Here is a 14921-nt window from a genome sequence, read left to right as displayed (position 1 = left end):
TCCTGTCATGGCCTGATAAGTGGGGGTAGATGGCTGCTTCACCTACTGGAGGCACCGGAAGGGCAGGGATGTATTTATTTTGATAACAAATAATCATGACGGGGCTCATACATGTAATCCCAGCACTTTGGGAGGCCAAGGTGGGCAGATCACTTGAGCCCAGGAGTTCAAGACCAACCTGGGGAACATAGTGAGATGCCGTACCTACAGAAAATATATATTTTTTTTAATTAGCTGGGTGTGGTGGTGTGCACTTGTAGTCCTAGCTACTAAGGAGGCTGGGGTGGGAGGATTGCTTGAGCCAGGAAAGTCGAGGCTACAGTGAGCTATGATCATGCCACTGCACTCCAACCCAGGCAACAAAGTGAGACCCTGTCTCAAGAAAAGGAAGGAAGAAAGAAAGAAAAGAGAGAGAGAGAAAGGAAGAAAGAAAATAATCATGAATAATAACACAACCTACCACTTTATCCATTTTTTTTTAATATGATACAGGGTCTCACTATGTTAACCAGGCTGGTCTTGAACCCCTGGCGTCAAGCAGTCCTCCCATCTTGGCCTCTCAAAGTGCTGGGATTATAGGTGTGAGCCATCACGCCCAGCCTTTATCCATTTTCTCTATGAGCAAATACTTCAGGTAGAACTATGATGAGGAAGCCCTCACGGTTAAAAAAAAAACTGGGAGACTGCTGTTGGAAGCGATAAGTTGAAAATGTAATTCTATGCTTATACCTCAGACACTCTTGATGGGAATGCAAATTTGTTCAGCCCCCATGGAAAGCAGTTTATTACTCTTTTTTTTTTTTTTTTTTTTTTTTGAGACGGAGTTTCGCTCTGTCGCCCAGGCTGGAGTGCAGTGGCGCAAGCTCGGCTCACTGCAAGCTCCGCCTCCCGGGTTCACGCCATTCTCCTGCCTCAGGCTCCCCAGTAGCTGGGGCTACCGGCGCCCGCCACCACACCTGCCTAATTTTTTTGTATTTTTAGAAGAGACGGGGTTTCACCATGTTCGCCAGGATGGTCTCGATCTCCTGACCTCGTGATCCGCCCGCCTCGGCCTCCCAAAGTGGTGGGATTACAGGCGTGAGCCACCGCGCCTGGCTGATTATTTCTCAAAGAACTAAAAATAGAACTACCATTTGATCCAGTAATCTCATTACTGGGTATATACCCAAAGGAAAATAAATTGTTCTATAAAAAAGACACTTGCACTTGTATGTTCATTGCAGCACTAGTCACAACAGCAAAGACAATAAATCAGCCTAGATGCCCATCAACATGGATTGGATAAAGAAACTGTGGTATATATACACCATGGAATACTACATGGCCATAAAAAGGAATGAAATCATGTCCTTTGCAGCAACATGGATGCAGCTGAAAGCCACTATTCTAAGTGAATTAATGTAGACACAGGAAAGTAAATACTGTATATTCTCACTTACACATGGGAGTTAAACCTCAGGAACTCGGGGACATGAAGATGGCAGTGATAGACAGTGGGAATCCCAAATGTGTGGAGGGAGGGAGGAGGACAGGGGTTGAAAAACTACCTATCAGGTACTATGTTTGCTACTTGGGCAGCGGGATCATTAGAAGTCCAAACCTCAGCATCATACAACATACCCATGTCATAAACCTGCACATGTACCCTCTGAAACTAAATTAAAAAATTAAATAAAGAAGATGCAGTTCTAAAACACTGATTACTCCCTTGCCTGAGCAACATCAGTAATTTTTCACATTGGTGGAAGGTGGCGCCTCCAAGATGGAATTCAATATTTAAATATGGGTTTTAAGGTCAAACTTCAGTTGTCCCATTTGCACCTGCCCTAAGGAGCCTCTGGCCTCTGAAGCGGCTTCAGATGATGGAGGTCCATGGAAATGCCATTTGTTGGTCTCCACAACAACACAGTGTGAAATGACTTCCACTGACAACTCTGGGCTGACAGTCTGATAGAACTGCATAGACTCCTGGGAATTCACCTATTCAAGAAACACTTACGTTGTGGGGACTGTAAGCAGTGTGAGATGCAAAGGTGTGTAGGAAACCATCCTCACCCTCACAGAGCTTGCAGTGGTGCCTCCCAGCCTCACCTGAGGAGCAAAATCAAGGCTCTGAGTTTCCATGACTTGGCCAAAGGTCACACAGCAGGTCAATGACCACAGTGGACTCGACATCAGGTGTCTTTTTGCTGGTTTGCTTTTGAGATGAGACCTCATTCTGTCACCCAGGCTGGAGTGCAGTGGTGCAGTCTTGGCTCACTGCAGCCTCAACCTCCCAAACTCAAGCAATCCTCCCTCCTCAGCCTCCAAATAGCTGGGACTATAGGCTCATGTCAGCGAGCCTGGCTAATTCTTTAATGTTTTCTAGAGACAGGGTCTCACTATGTTGCCCAGACTGGTCTCGGACTTCTGGGCTCCAGTGATCCTCCTGCCTCAGCCTCTCTAAATGCTAGGATTACAGATAGTGCATCTGGCCAAAATCAAGTTTATTGACTACCATTCTCTTTTCTCTACACCATATGCTTCCTTAATTAATGTAATCTTCAGCTGAATTCCTTTCTTAGTTGTGTGTTGTGTTACCTTTTTCTTCCCAACAACAAGGCAATGTGTGGCCACCCCAGATAACAAAAGGGAACTGGTAGGGAAGAACAGCACAAACCCAGAAAGCAGGTGCCAGTTGCCCGTAACCAGAGGCCTCAGATGAGGGAAGAGAACCCAGCACTTTTAAAAATTATGTGAATATGAAAGCCACCTTTTGCTACATCCTTTCCATCAGACTCTTAGTGCATTTGAGACTTTGATTAATGAGGCTATATCCAAGAATGATATTCATGTTACCCAATAAAGACACCATGGGGTTGTTCCGGGCCCAATTTTGGCAACTTGCTCAATATTCAAGCTGGGTTTTTTCCTTTCCTTGTATCTTATCGACCAGGTACAAAAGGATGTTGTTTAAATGAGAAAATCTCTTCCTTCGCATACTGTTCTAAACTCAGTGGGTTCTCTTTACAGCCAGGTGAGAAAAAGTTGCAATTTCAATGCAGAGAGCCCTTCTGAATGCCTGCGGCCTGGGAGGTATAATGAACAAGCTTCAGTCTTGGATCAGTTCCCAGACCCACAACGCGAGAACGCTGTGGTGTCTAAACAGAAGTCCCTGGCTTTCTTTCAGTCCCAAGTCTTATTAGGTTTGATGCTTCTTTATTATGTTTTGTTCTGCATCTCTAAATCCCCCTTCCAAAGCATAATGCTGCAAACATGGGGTCTGCACGCTCAAGAGCATTGTCCTTGGTTGCCATGGTAACCCAAGCGCATCCACCAAGCACTTGACTCCAAAGGAAATAGCGAGCTTGGGCTATGAGCTTGCACCTTGCACACACACCCACCCCGGTCAGTGAATATCCCCTGGAGGGTTTCTGTTTCTGCGCCAGAGTTGGCAAAAGCCAAAGGGGCCAGCGCAACTGTGTTTTATCAACTTCATGAAAATACCTGGGATACACATTCAATTTCTATTTATTATTGTTTCACCTGTGCTGGGAGGGGAGCTGCTGGCACTTGACAAACGGGCTGAGAGGCTGCCGAGTTTCATTCCGGCGTTGGTAGGTAACAGATGCCGAAATGTGATTTCGTAATAGCGGAATAGGACTTTGTACTTTTACAGCACTTTTCATCAGTGAATCTCAAAGGCTCCCTCATTAGTCCCCGTGGCCCGCTGGAAAGGAGGTGAGTGCTGATGAGGTCCCCCCACATGGCAAGCCCAAGGCAAGAGGAGGCCTTGGGTTAGTCGCCTAGACTTAAACAGGACACAGAAGCACAAACAGGCCACTGGAGCCCCAGTCGGATGGAGCTGCTCTAATCGTGTAATTACCCTGTAATCATGCCCATCATTTGCATTTTTAACTCCACTCATTAAACATGCGGCTTCTGTTTGGGGAGACTTGTCTCCACACATCTCAACCATCTGAATGCCTGTGGCTGGCCTTTTTATGCAGTAACCAGGCATCCTGATAGACAGGTTGGGGGAAACATTGGCTTGCTCCCACCGTAAAAGAGCACACGAGTTACCTAAGCAGAATGGCACAGGGTCAGCAGTGGCTGAGAAAGGGTTACTTTATGGGAACACAAAACAAAGTCAGTTCTGAAAGTCCCCATGATCAAGAATGAGAAACTTCAGTAAACCGTAAGTCATCTAAAAACATCCTCCCCACCCCAAACTACATCTCAAAGTGTTTAAAGCGAGCAGAGTCTTGGAGAGTATCTAAATCCAACACCCCCAATTTCAGATGAGAAAATTGAGCCCCAGAGGCATTTCTCGATTAACCTTCAAGCCCCACAGCTGGTCAGTGGCAGAGGGGATCCCAGAGCTCAAATGGTTCACCCTCCCTATCTACCTTAACCGCAAGGTGCTATGAGAAACTTATGTGGAAACATTTCTACAGGTGCATTGCCCTGGAATATCAGCAACATAAGCTCCTTCTGAACAGGGATTTTGTCTGTTTTTTTTCTCAGTTGTATCCCAGAAAAGAGAACCCAGCACATAATGAATCCCCTGTACATTTTTGTTGATGATTGGACATCTACGCTGATCCTACTCAACACAGGCCAAGAAAGAATAATAAGGCCGGGCGCGGTGGCTCACGCCTGTAATCCCAGCACTTTGGGAGACCGAGGCAGGTGGATCACCTGAGGTCAGGAATTCAAGACCAGCCTGGCCAACATGGTAAAACCCTGTCTCTACTAAAAATACAAAAATTAGCCGAGTGTGCTGGCGCATGCCTGTAATCCCAGCTACTCGGGAGGCTGAGGCAGGAGAATCACTTGAACACCTGAGGGAGAGGTTGCAGTGAGCTGAGATTGTACCACTGCACTCCAGCCTAGGCAACAGAGAGATTAAGAGAGAGAGAATAATAGACAAGGAACCAGAAAAACATATTTTCCCCATTTAAGATTCAGATCAAATGTCACCTCCTCAGAGATGCCTTTTCTGATCCCCTTGTTCATTGTTTACCTCCCTCACCCCTGTCTTTCCTTTTCATTTGGCTCCATTTCATTCCTGTTTTGTTTTCATTATAGCAGTTATTAATATTTAAAGTGACCTCATTTATTTTACAACTATCTCCTCACTTTGATAGAAGCACCATGAAGTCAAGACTTTTTTTCAGTCCATGAATTGACAATTCTCAAAAGGAGTATACAAATGGCCAACAAACATATGAAAAAATGCTCTTCATCACTAATGGTCAGGGAAATGCAAACCAAAACCACAATGCCATGCCACCTTACTCCTGTAAGAATGGCCATAATCAAAAAACCAAAAAATAACAGATGTTAGCACAGATGCAGTGAAAAGGGACACTTCCACACTGCTGGTGGGAATATCAACTAGTACAACCTCTATGGAAAACAGTGCAGAGATTCCTTAAAGAACTAAAAGTAAAGCTACCATTTGATCCAGCAATCCCACTCCTGGGTATCTACCCAGAAGAAAAGAAGTCATTATACGAAAAAAATACTTGCACACACATTTATAGCAGCACAATTCACAACTGCAAAAATGTGCAACCCACCCAAATGCTCATCAACGAGTGGATAAAGAAACTGTGGTATATATACACAATGGAATACTACTCAGTCATAAAAAAGGAATGAATTAATGAAACTTGCAGCAACTTAGATGGGATTGGAGACTATTATTCCAAGTGAGGTAACTCAAGAATGGAAAACTAAACATTGTTTGTTCTCACTTATAAGTGGGAGCTAAGCTATGAGGATGCAAAGGCATAAGAATGACACAATGGACATTGGGAACTCAGTGGGAAAGCGCAGGAAGGTGGTGAGGGATAAAAGACCACAAATTGGGTACCAGGTATACTGCTTGGGAGATGGGTGCACCAAAATCTCACAAATCACCCCTAAAGAACTACTCATGTAACCAAATACCACCTGTTCCCCAATAACCTATAGAAATAAAAATGTTTTTTAAAAAAGAATTTTTGTCAGTCGTGTTCACTGCACCATTGCCAGGGCCTGGACCAGTGCCTGACATATGTGAGATGCTCAACAGATATTTATGAAGTGATAGATATATAGAGAAAAAAATAATGAAAGAGAAAGTGCTAAAAATCATCAAAAGTATCTGTTTCACAGTGAGAAATGTTCAGTATTATTGCATTACTCATCTTGGTCAACATTAGCAGCAAATCAGAGTTCCATAAGCCCTCTTTAGACTTGAACAAATTTCCAGTCAGTGTCTGTGTACAAAACACATTCGTACAACACATCATTATCTTCTTGGTTCCAAATGATCCCACAGTTGATGTTCTCCGTGTTTGTCTGAGCCTCTGGGGCTTTATTAATGTAATTATAGACACAAGTCACCAGTTGGGTATATAATTGGATGGAAGGGACTATCTATATAGAACAAACCACTGACAGGTAGGTTAGGGCCAGAATCGCCCAAGGAATCAACTGGCTCTGCTGGTCCATTTTACAGATGTGGGAAGGTCCTGACAGAATAAGGGACCTGCCCTAAGCCACGTACATGCCTAATCTGAGGAGAGATCAGAAAACTTCAAAGGAACAAGTCTGCCTTTTTTTATATGAATGAAAGCTCGATTTGAAAGATGGAAATTAAACTGACCTTAGTTGAACACATTCTCAGGGAGAGTTCTTCCCTCTTCCAACTGTAAGAATCAGTACCCAGAGAAAAATCATCCTCAGAGGTGACACGTCACACAGTGTCATCCAAAAGGAATACAGGTGCAGAAGCAAGCATCGCACTAAACTTCCCAGGCAGACTCTCAGCATCCTTCCCAGTATTTCACACTGGAAAAACTATGCTGCAACAGTTTTCACCAATAGCCTCCCTCTGCTCTAAAAGGAAAACAGCATCATCAAGCCAACCAGAAGCACAGTATCAGACTCTCTTGGATTTGGTGGGGCAGAAACATCCAGTACAGAACTCAGAAAACGCTGACACATCTGTCTTCTATTAAGGAGCCCTCTCTAGTTTCAAAAATGCCCCCTCTCTCAGCTCCTCACCCCCAGGCAAGCCAGGTCCCCACAGGGCACAATCTCCTCCGGGCTTTTTCTTCTTGCTCTGGTGGTATAAACTCTCAGGCGACCTGCTCACATCAGCCCCTACACCAGTGTCTCCACCTCTCTATTGGAGAACAGCATACATTCCATGTCCACTGCAAGGCTTCTCGTTGCTATCTGAGTTGCTAAGAAGCAGTGGGATGCAGCTGGCAGTCTCTGAGATGCAGTGGGGGTGGCGAGAGCCTTTCGCTTGCCTCATGTCAGGGGTCATGTGATTATTCCATCACTGTCTCTACCCCATCTCTCCTAATCTACAGTCAATCTGACAGTTTTCCCAAACAGGGCTTCCCTGTTTCTAAATATTCACAAGTGCCATTCGTCAGGGCTTGCCAGGGCAGTGTTCGATTGCTTCGAGATATGTGTTAACATCAAGTGACTTTGCAGCATGGGAATATGCTTGGCTGGGCCCCTCTGTTTACTGTCGAACCAATACCTTGGAATCCTGCTCTTACCAATGTTCTGTTGTGTGTTTTACCTGACATTTTTGAAAATACCAAAGTTAGCCATATAAAAACTGATTGGTTCCTCTGTGATGATCCAGGTACTCAGGATGCTGCAAGTCTGGAGGCTGTCACTAGTGGCTAAGGTGCTGTGGGCTGAACAGAGTTCTCCCCGGGCACAGGGAGCAACTCTTGATTGTCTCTGTGGCTCAGGTGCCTGTCTCCTGCTAAGTCTAAGTCCTCCAAGGACAGGGACTTATCCATCTTTGTGGTCCGCAAACCCAGAGTAGTGCCAGGTACTTAGTGAGTGCCTCTCTGTTGAATGAAATGCAGCCTGTTTTTTCTATTATAGTTAAAATACACATAACATTGATCATCTTAACCATTTTAAAGTGTACAATTCAGTAGCATTAAATACACTCACAGTGTTATGCAATGTCATACTTTTTTTTCTTTCTTTTTTTTTTTTGAGATGGAGTCTCGCTGTTGCCCAGGCTGCAGTACAATGGCTCGGTCTCGGCTCACTGCAACCACCGCCTCCTGGGTTCAAGTGATTCTCCTGCCTCAGCCTCCCAGGTAGCTGGAACTACAGGCATGCACCACCATGCCCATCTAACTTTTTGCATTTTTGGTATGGACGGGATTTGACTGTGTTAGCCAGAATGGGCTCAATCTCCTGACCTCGTGATCCACCCGCCTTAGCCTCCCAAAGTGCTGGGATTACAGGCCTGAGCCACTCACTGCACCCGGCCTTTTCTTTGTTTCTTTTAAAGGTGCAATGCCTCATTCCTGTAATCCCAGCTCTTTGGGAGGCCAAGGCGAGGGGATTGCTTGAGCCCAGAAGTTTGACACCCATCTGGGCAACACAGTGGGACCCAGTCTCTGCAATAAATAAAAAATTAGCGGGGCAGGGTGGCACATAGCTGTACTCCCAGCTACTCAGGAGGCTGATGTGGGAGGATTGCTTGAGCCCAGGAGGTCAAGGCTGCAGTGAGCTGTGGTTGCACCACTGCACTCCAGCCTGGGCAACAGGGCAAGACCCTGTCTCCAAAAAAAAAAAAGACTCCTTAATAAAATTACTCTAAATAGGTTAACAGTTTTTTCTAAGAAATGAAAAAATAAAATATAAAAGATGGAGCCTGATTTCAAGGCAATCTAGACAGCAAAGTGTGAATACTGTTCTCCACTAAATACAACTGTTACCACTTCTTAGCTCTTCTGTGGTCATCTCCCAATGCTCAAAATATATTCATCAAGCAGATGTGTTGAGTACTCTGTTAGATGCTAGAAATAAACAGATGAACAGACATGGTCAGTGCCTGTGAGGTGCTTAAAGATCGGAGAAGAGACAGATGCTTATTTCTAATTCTCCACACTGTACTGCAAACCTCATCAGGATAGGGGTTTTGTCTTTTTTTTCTTCCCCCTGCTCTATCCCCAGTATATTGAACAGTGCCTGGCATGCTATAGGCATTTAAAAAGTACTCAATGAATGAATAAATAATGAAAATCTGGCTGGGGAAGTAGGAGAGAGCTTCAACAAAGGCCTTAGTTGGGTTTGTTCTTGAAAGTATCATTTCTTGAAGAAAGAGTTACAGACATCCTCACATTAAACCTCTTTGTCTTTATAAATTACCCAGTCCCGGGTACGTCTTCCTCAGCAGCGTGAAAACAGACTAATACACCCTCCCATGGGATTACTCTTTTAGCTGCTTCTAAGCATTCTGCGTCAGTTCCTGGTTTGATTCTCCTGGAAGCAGACTCTGAGACAAGGACCTGAGAGTCAATAGGTTATCGGGAAAGATCCTGGGAAGAGCAAGAGAATGAGAAGGGAAAGTGAAATCCAGAAGGGAGAAGCAAACAATGAAGGGTGAGTTGGTGAGCTGGTGAGGAGGCTGCCACGATGGGAGACTCTGCCCTGGCCCCACTAAAGAACTATAAAGTACACCTCAGAACTTTCCTCAGGCGGGCCAAGGAAGCTGGAATACCTGTCCACCAATTCCTAACCCTCACAGGCTAGGGACTGCCCCTGGGGGCATTAAATTCTAGGCATCTCTGGTCTGCCCTGTGCTCTGGCTGACAGATCCCTCAGGTATAGAAGCAGAGAGATGAGGGCATCTGTGGTAGGCAGCTGTGAGCATGCACAAGAGCGGCCTTTGCGGCTGCAAGTGAACTCAGAGGTGGGCCAAGGGGAAAAGGGCAGGGCTTCAGCAGCATCTTCTACACCAGCTGCCCTAGTAGAGTTCGTTTCCCCTCTAGAAGACGGTGGCAGAGGCAATGCTGTGTGTCCACGCACAATGCTGTATGTCCACCATCTTGTCTCGGACACACAGGAAGATGACATGTCCTAGGCTCCCCTGTCATTGAAGCCATCTCATTCACAGCTAAATTAGAAACAGGGTGCTACTTCTGCCCAGTAGAATATGGACAGAAGTTACTAAAGTCATTTTCAGGCCTGACCCTTAAACACAACCCATGCGAGGATGTGAAGGTAGTCTGGCTGCAACATCTGTCACCCCACTGATCACGAGGGTTGATTTGGCTGATCTGGCTGGCTAGGAGGGTGTGCCCTCCTGCCTCACCGCTCCGTGTTCATCCCTCCTGAGGCTGCATGCTTGGTTGAAGAAGATAACCTTCCCCAGGCCAGGCGCGGTGGCTCAAGCCTGTAATCCCAGCACTTTGGGAGGCCGAGTCAGGCAGATCACGAGGTCAGGAGATCGAGACCATCCTAGCTAACATGGTGAAACCCCGTCTCTACTAAAAAAATACAAAACACTAGCCAGGCGAGGTGGCGGGCGCCTGTAGTCCCAGCTACTCAGGAGGCTGAGGCAGGAGAATGGTGTAAACCCGGGAGGCGGAGCTTGCAGTGAGCTGAGATCTGGCCGCTGCACTCCAGCCTGAGCGACAGAGCGAGACTCCGTCTCAAAAAAAAAACCATCCCCAGTAGAAGAGGGCCAATGTTTGGTCAAGGATATATAAGTAGTTGCATTCCCCTGCTAGAACCTCCAAACAAGCTCTCAAGGTCCATTTGTAGGAAAATGTTGGATAGTCAAACTTCCAAGACTCCAGACACATCCAAATAAGGTAGCAGTCTGTTTTTTTTTTTTTTTTTTGAGACAGAGTGTTGCTCTGTCACCTAGGCTGGAGTACAGTGGTACAGTGGTGTGATCTCAACTCACTGAAACCTCCACCTCCCAGGTTCAAGTGATTCTCCTGCCTCAGCCTCCCAAGTAGCTGGGATTATAGGTGCCCACTGCCACACCCAGCTAATTTTTTGTATTTTAGTAGAGACGGGGTTTTACCATGTTGCCCAGGCTGGTCTCAAACTCCTGAGCTCAGGCAATCCACCCACCTTGGCCTTCCAAAGTGCTTGGATAATAGGCATGAGCCACCACACCCAGCCGCTTTTCTTAAAAACACACACACAAACAAAACTATGTGATCCTCCAGTTCTTTCTCTTCAGTGACCAACTCGAAGTCCATATGTTTAAGATGATAGGAATGTAAGACTGAAGGAGCCCACCAAGGAAAGCCACTCAAATTATGCCAGACTGTGACATGAATGAGAAATAGACAGTTGTATGCAGACCCTAAGATCTGGAGATTTGTTACTGCAGAAGAGCCTAGCCCATCCTGACTAACAAAGAATATATATTGGCTCTGCTGAGAATCTCTGCATGTTTTGGCAGTATGTTTCTTTTCCCTTTTCCTCTTCATAACTTGAAAAGAATCTTTAATGCAATTTCAGGGCTAAAAGAGTGTGCTTCCGTTTCAAGAAACAAATATGCTTAACTGAGTGATGTTCTTGCAGTTGGCAATGAACCCACGATGCCCAGCCGGTATAATAGTCTTGACAGCATCTCTGAAGACCTGCCTGCCTGCTTTAGGACCCAGTCTTGGCGACAGGGTTTAGCTGCCCACCCTTCCATTTAACACATCTAGAGAAGCTACCAATTACTGCTAAACTGCCTTGTGTGGCTCAGCCCTCAGGTCAGAAGATGACATCCGGAAGGGCCATTTCAATGATTATGTAATTAATATTATCATGATATATAACTGCATGTAATGGTTTTTATCGATAGAGACCTTTTCTTCCTAGGCTATTCTTCAAAGTAAGGTTGTTGCCTGTTCTACCTTTGTGACATTCAGGAGCATCCTCTGGCAACATGGTTCGGAGGTTTTATTGTCCATATGTAAGTGCTCTCTTTGAAACCCATGGGTCCCGGAAGTTTTGAACTAGGTTTTGTGGCTCTGCATCACCTTCACAGTTTTGAAAGGCACCCGTTTACACAAATGCCTGCTCACAAGCCACAGAGCGATGGCCACTGACTCCTCCCAAAGTCAACACTTAGATTTATTGACTGAGAAGGATGTAACTGACCGAAACTTCACCCAGCTCAATATTTGCCTAGAGACAATAAATCTCAACGCCGACCCAAACTGAAAGTCGATGGATATGTATTGTTACAGACTTTCTTTTGGCAAGACTAATCCATTGGGTATGGATTTTGAAATAATTTCATTTTGATTGGAGTGTGGGGCTAGCTGGACAGCGCAGTCAGAAAACAAATTAGGGGACACGTGACAGGAGCAGTTGCTCCTTGTAATCCCATAGTTAAATGCGGTGCTGTGAGCAGCACTTAAAAGAGAAAAAAGAGCCTGTCATCTATCAGGCCTCCAGAAGGGTCGCCTTCTGTGAGATGATGTCATCATAATGGCAGAGTGTGTTAAGTCCTCTGTGAATCCCCACAGGGCATTTGTCCTGCAGGAGAATCAATTACAGAAAAGATAAATGGTACATGAGAAGTATCTTTTGGCATATATTTCACTTCTAATATATGTTGTTCTGCTGAGCAACAAACGATTTAGATAAACCTCAAGGTCATGTTTGGACCAGAGAGATGTTTTTCATTAGCTAGAGAGTGACCATCCTGATAAGAGAAGCAGCAGCTTGCGGAAAACTGTAAAACACCTGCCCCTCCGGGCAGCCGAAGCAGCCTACCTGGATCAGGCTGAGTGCCCCGGACATCACAGAAAACCATGTTAGCATCAGAACAAGCAAGAGTGACGTTTTTGCCTACCATCTCCCAATGAAAGCCCTTCTGAGTGCACGGAATGATTATTTCTGTGAACTGTAGTTATACTTCAGGCATGGACTCTGGAGAATACATTTTCCTGGCTCAACTTTTTGTGAATCACAAATCCAGCTGAGTTGTGATTTTTTCTTCCTTTTGAGTCTAGGTCTGTGTTAGCAGTTGATTGGCGATCTTGCCCACATCCCTTGTTTTTCCATATATATATATATATTTTTTTTTTTTTTTTTTTGACTGAGAGGAATCTCACTCTGTCACCCAGGCTGGAGTGTGGTGAAGCAATCTCAGTTCACTGCAACCTCCGTTTCCCGGGTTCAAGCAATTCTCCTGCCTCAGCCTTCCAAGTAGCTGGGATTACAGGCATCCGCTACCACGCCCAGCTAATTTTTGTATTTTTAGTAGACAGAGTTTTACCATGTTGGCAAGGCTGGTCTCGAACTCCTAACCTCAAGTGATCTACCTGCCTTGCCCTCCCAAAATGCAGGGATTATAGGCATGAGCCACTGTACCAGCTGCCTTAGATTTTTTTTCACAGTTCCACAGGTGAAAAGGGAAAGTGATTCATGTCTCCTTGTGGTCACTTCCTTGTCACTGGGTCCTCAGACCCATTGCATGGGGTTTTTCATTTTTTTGAGACAAGGCCTCACTCTGTTGCCCAGGCTGGAGTGCAGCGGCTTGAGCCTTGACCTCTCAGGCGCAAGTCATCCTCCTACTTCAACCTCCCAAGTAGCTGGGACTACAGGCACGCACCCTCACACCTGGCTAATTTATTGTTGTTATTATTATTATTATTATTTGTAGAGATGTGTCTCCCTATGTTGCCCAGGCTTCTCAAACTCCTGGGCTTAGCAGTCCTCCCGCCTCAGCCTCCCAAAGTACTGGGATTATAGCATGAGCCACCATGCCTGGCCCCATGGGGATGTTTGTACTGCCTGTCACCACACCCAGCTAGTGCTCCCACAGGCCAGCAGGGTGCTGTGGTGATGCTGTCCTTATGTCACTCCATCCAGTGCCTCTGATCAGCTGTGACTTGGGGCACTGTCCTCCCAGGACCTCGTTGCAGCCTCAGAATCCTTTTCGTTCCACCCTTCTCCATGTCTGTATTCCAGAATCTTGTGTTTTGGGGCACTCAAGTTGCCTCCTTGTAAAATGTTGTCCTCCATGTTTTCATAAAGAGGAATTCAAATGTTTTCTCCATCTTACCCTAAGAAGCTTCCCCTAACCTCAAATCTGGGGTGTCTTCTCTGTTCTTCCATAGCCCACTATCAATACAGACAGTCCTTATTGTACCCACCTGGCTCTCATCTCTCTACTATGAGAGACAATTTCCATCTCATTCACCATTTTATTACCAATTATAAGCATGGCTCTTGCTTGGCACATAGTATATATACATACTCAGTAAGTATTTTAGGAATCATTGAAACTATCTATGCCCATATTTTTCTACTTAGGGTCCATACAGTGGGATTAAGAACTTCAGAGATTAGCTTCCATTTTCCCCATTTCTCAAAGTATGAGCAACAGAGGCAGCAAAAGTGAAGGGCTACATTAGGAGTCCAGCACCTCTGGCCCCTTCTCTGTCTCAGGTGTATGTGGGGTGTGAGTGTGAACTAGCCAAATAAAAGGAAACAGGCCAGAAAGGTCACTGGTTCCAGTTGAACAAATACTGCTTTCTTGCTTATGAATTTCTCCCCCTTGTTCCTTGCAAAGTATGGAACTGAACAAGGGGGACAGCTATGTGGTCAGCAAGAGGGTGGGAGGCCACTCTCCAATCACAGGCATGGGGTGGGTATGACTTGACCCTCCATCCCCACAAAGCTGCACAGGTCGTGTCTCTGCACAGTTGCTCCATCACCAATCTTATCACATAGCCCTTATGACCACTTAGCCATTCTCTTCTCCTTGCCTTGACCCGTCTGCAAATAGCTGATCTCTAAATCTAATGTTAATAGCTTTATAGAGGTATAATTGACATAGAATATTGCACATATGTGAAGTGTACAATTTGATGAGTTTGGATATGTATATACACCCATGAAACCATCACCACAATCAAGATAGTGAACACGTTTATCAGCTCTGTGTGAGCCCCTGCATTTCTCAGCCCCTCCGCCTCCCAGCCTCCACTTCTCAGGCAACCACCCATCTGCTTCCTATTACTCCAGGTGAGTTTGCGTCTTCTAGTTTTGTATAAATGAAATGATACAGTATGTACTCCTTGGGGTAGACTTCTTTCACTCGGCATAATTATTGGATCTCCATTCATGTTGTTACGTGTATTAATAGTTTA

This window comes from Trachypithecus francoisi, unplaced genomic scaffold, assembly GCF_009764315.1.
Source record: "Trachypithecus francoisi isolate TF-2019V2 unplaced genomic scaffold, Tfra_2.0 Lachesis_group13, whole genome shotgun sequence".
In the NCBI taxonomy this organism is placed as follows: Eukaryota; Metazoa; Chordata; class Mammalia; order Primates; family Cercopithecidae; genus Trachypithecus; species Trachypithecus francoisi.
Note: the sequence above shows the minus strand (reverse complement) of the source record.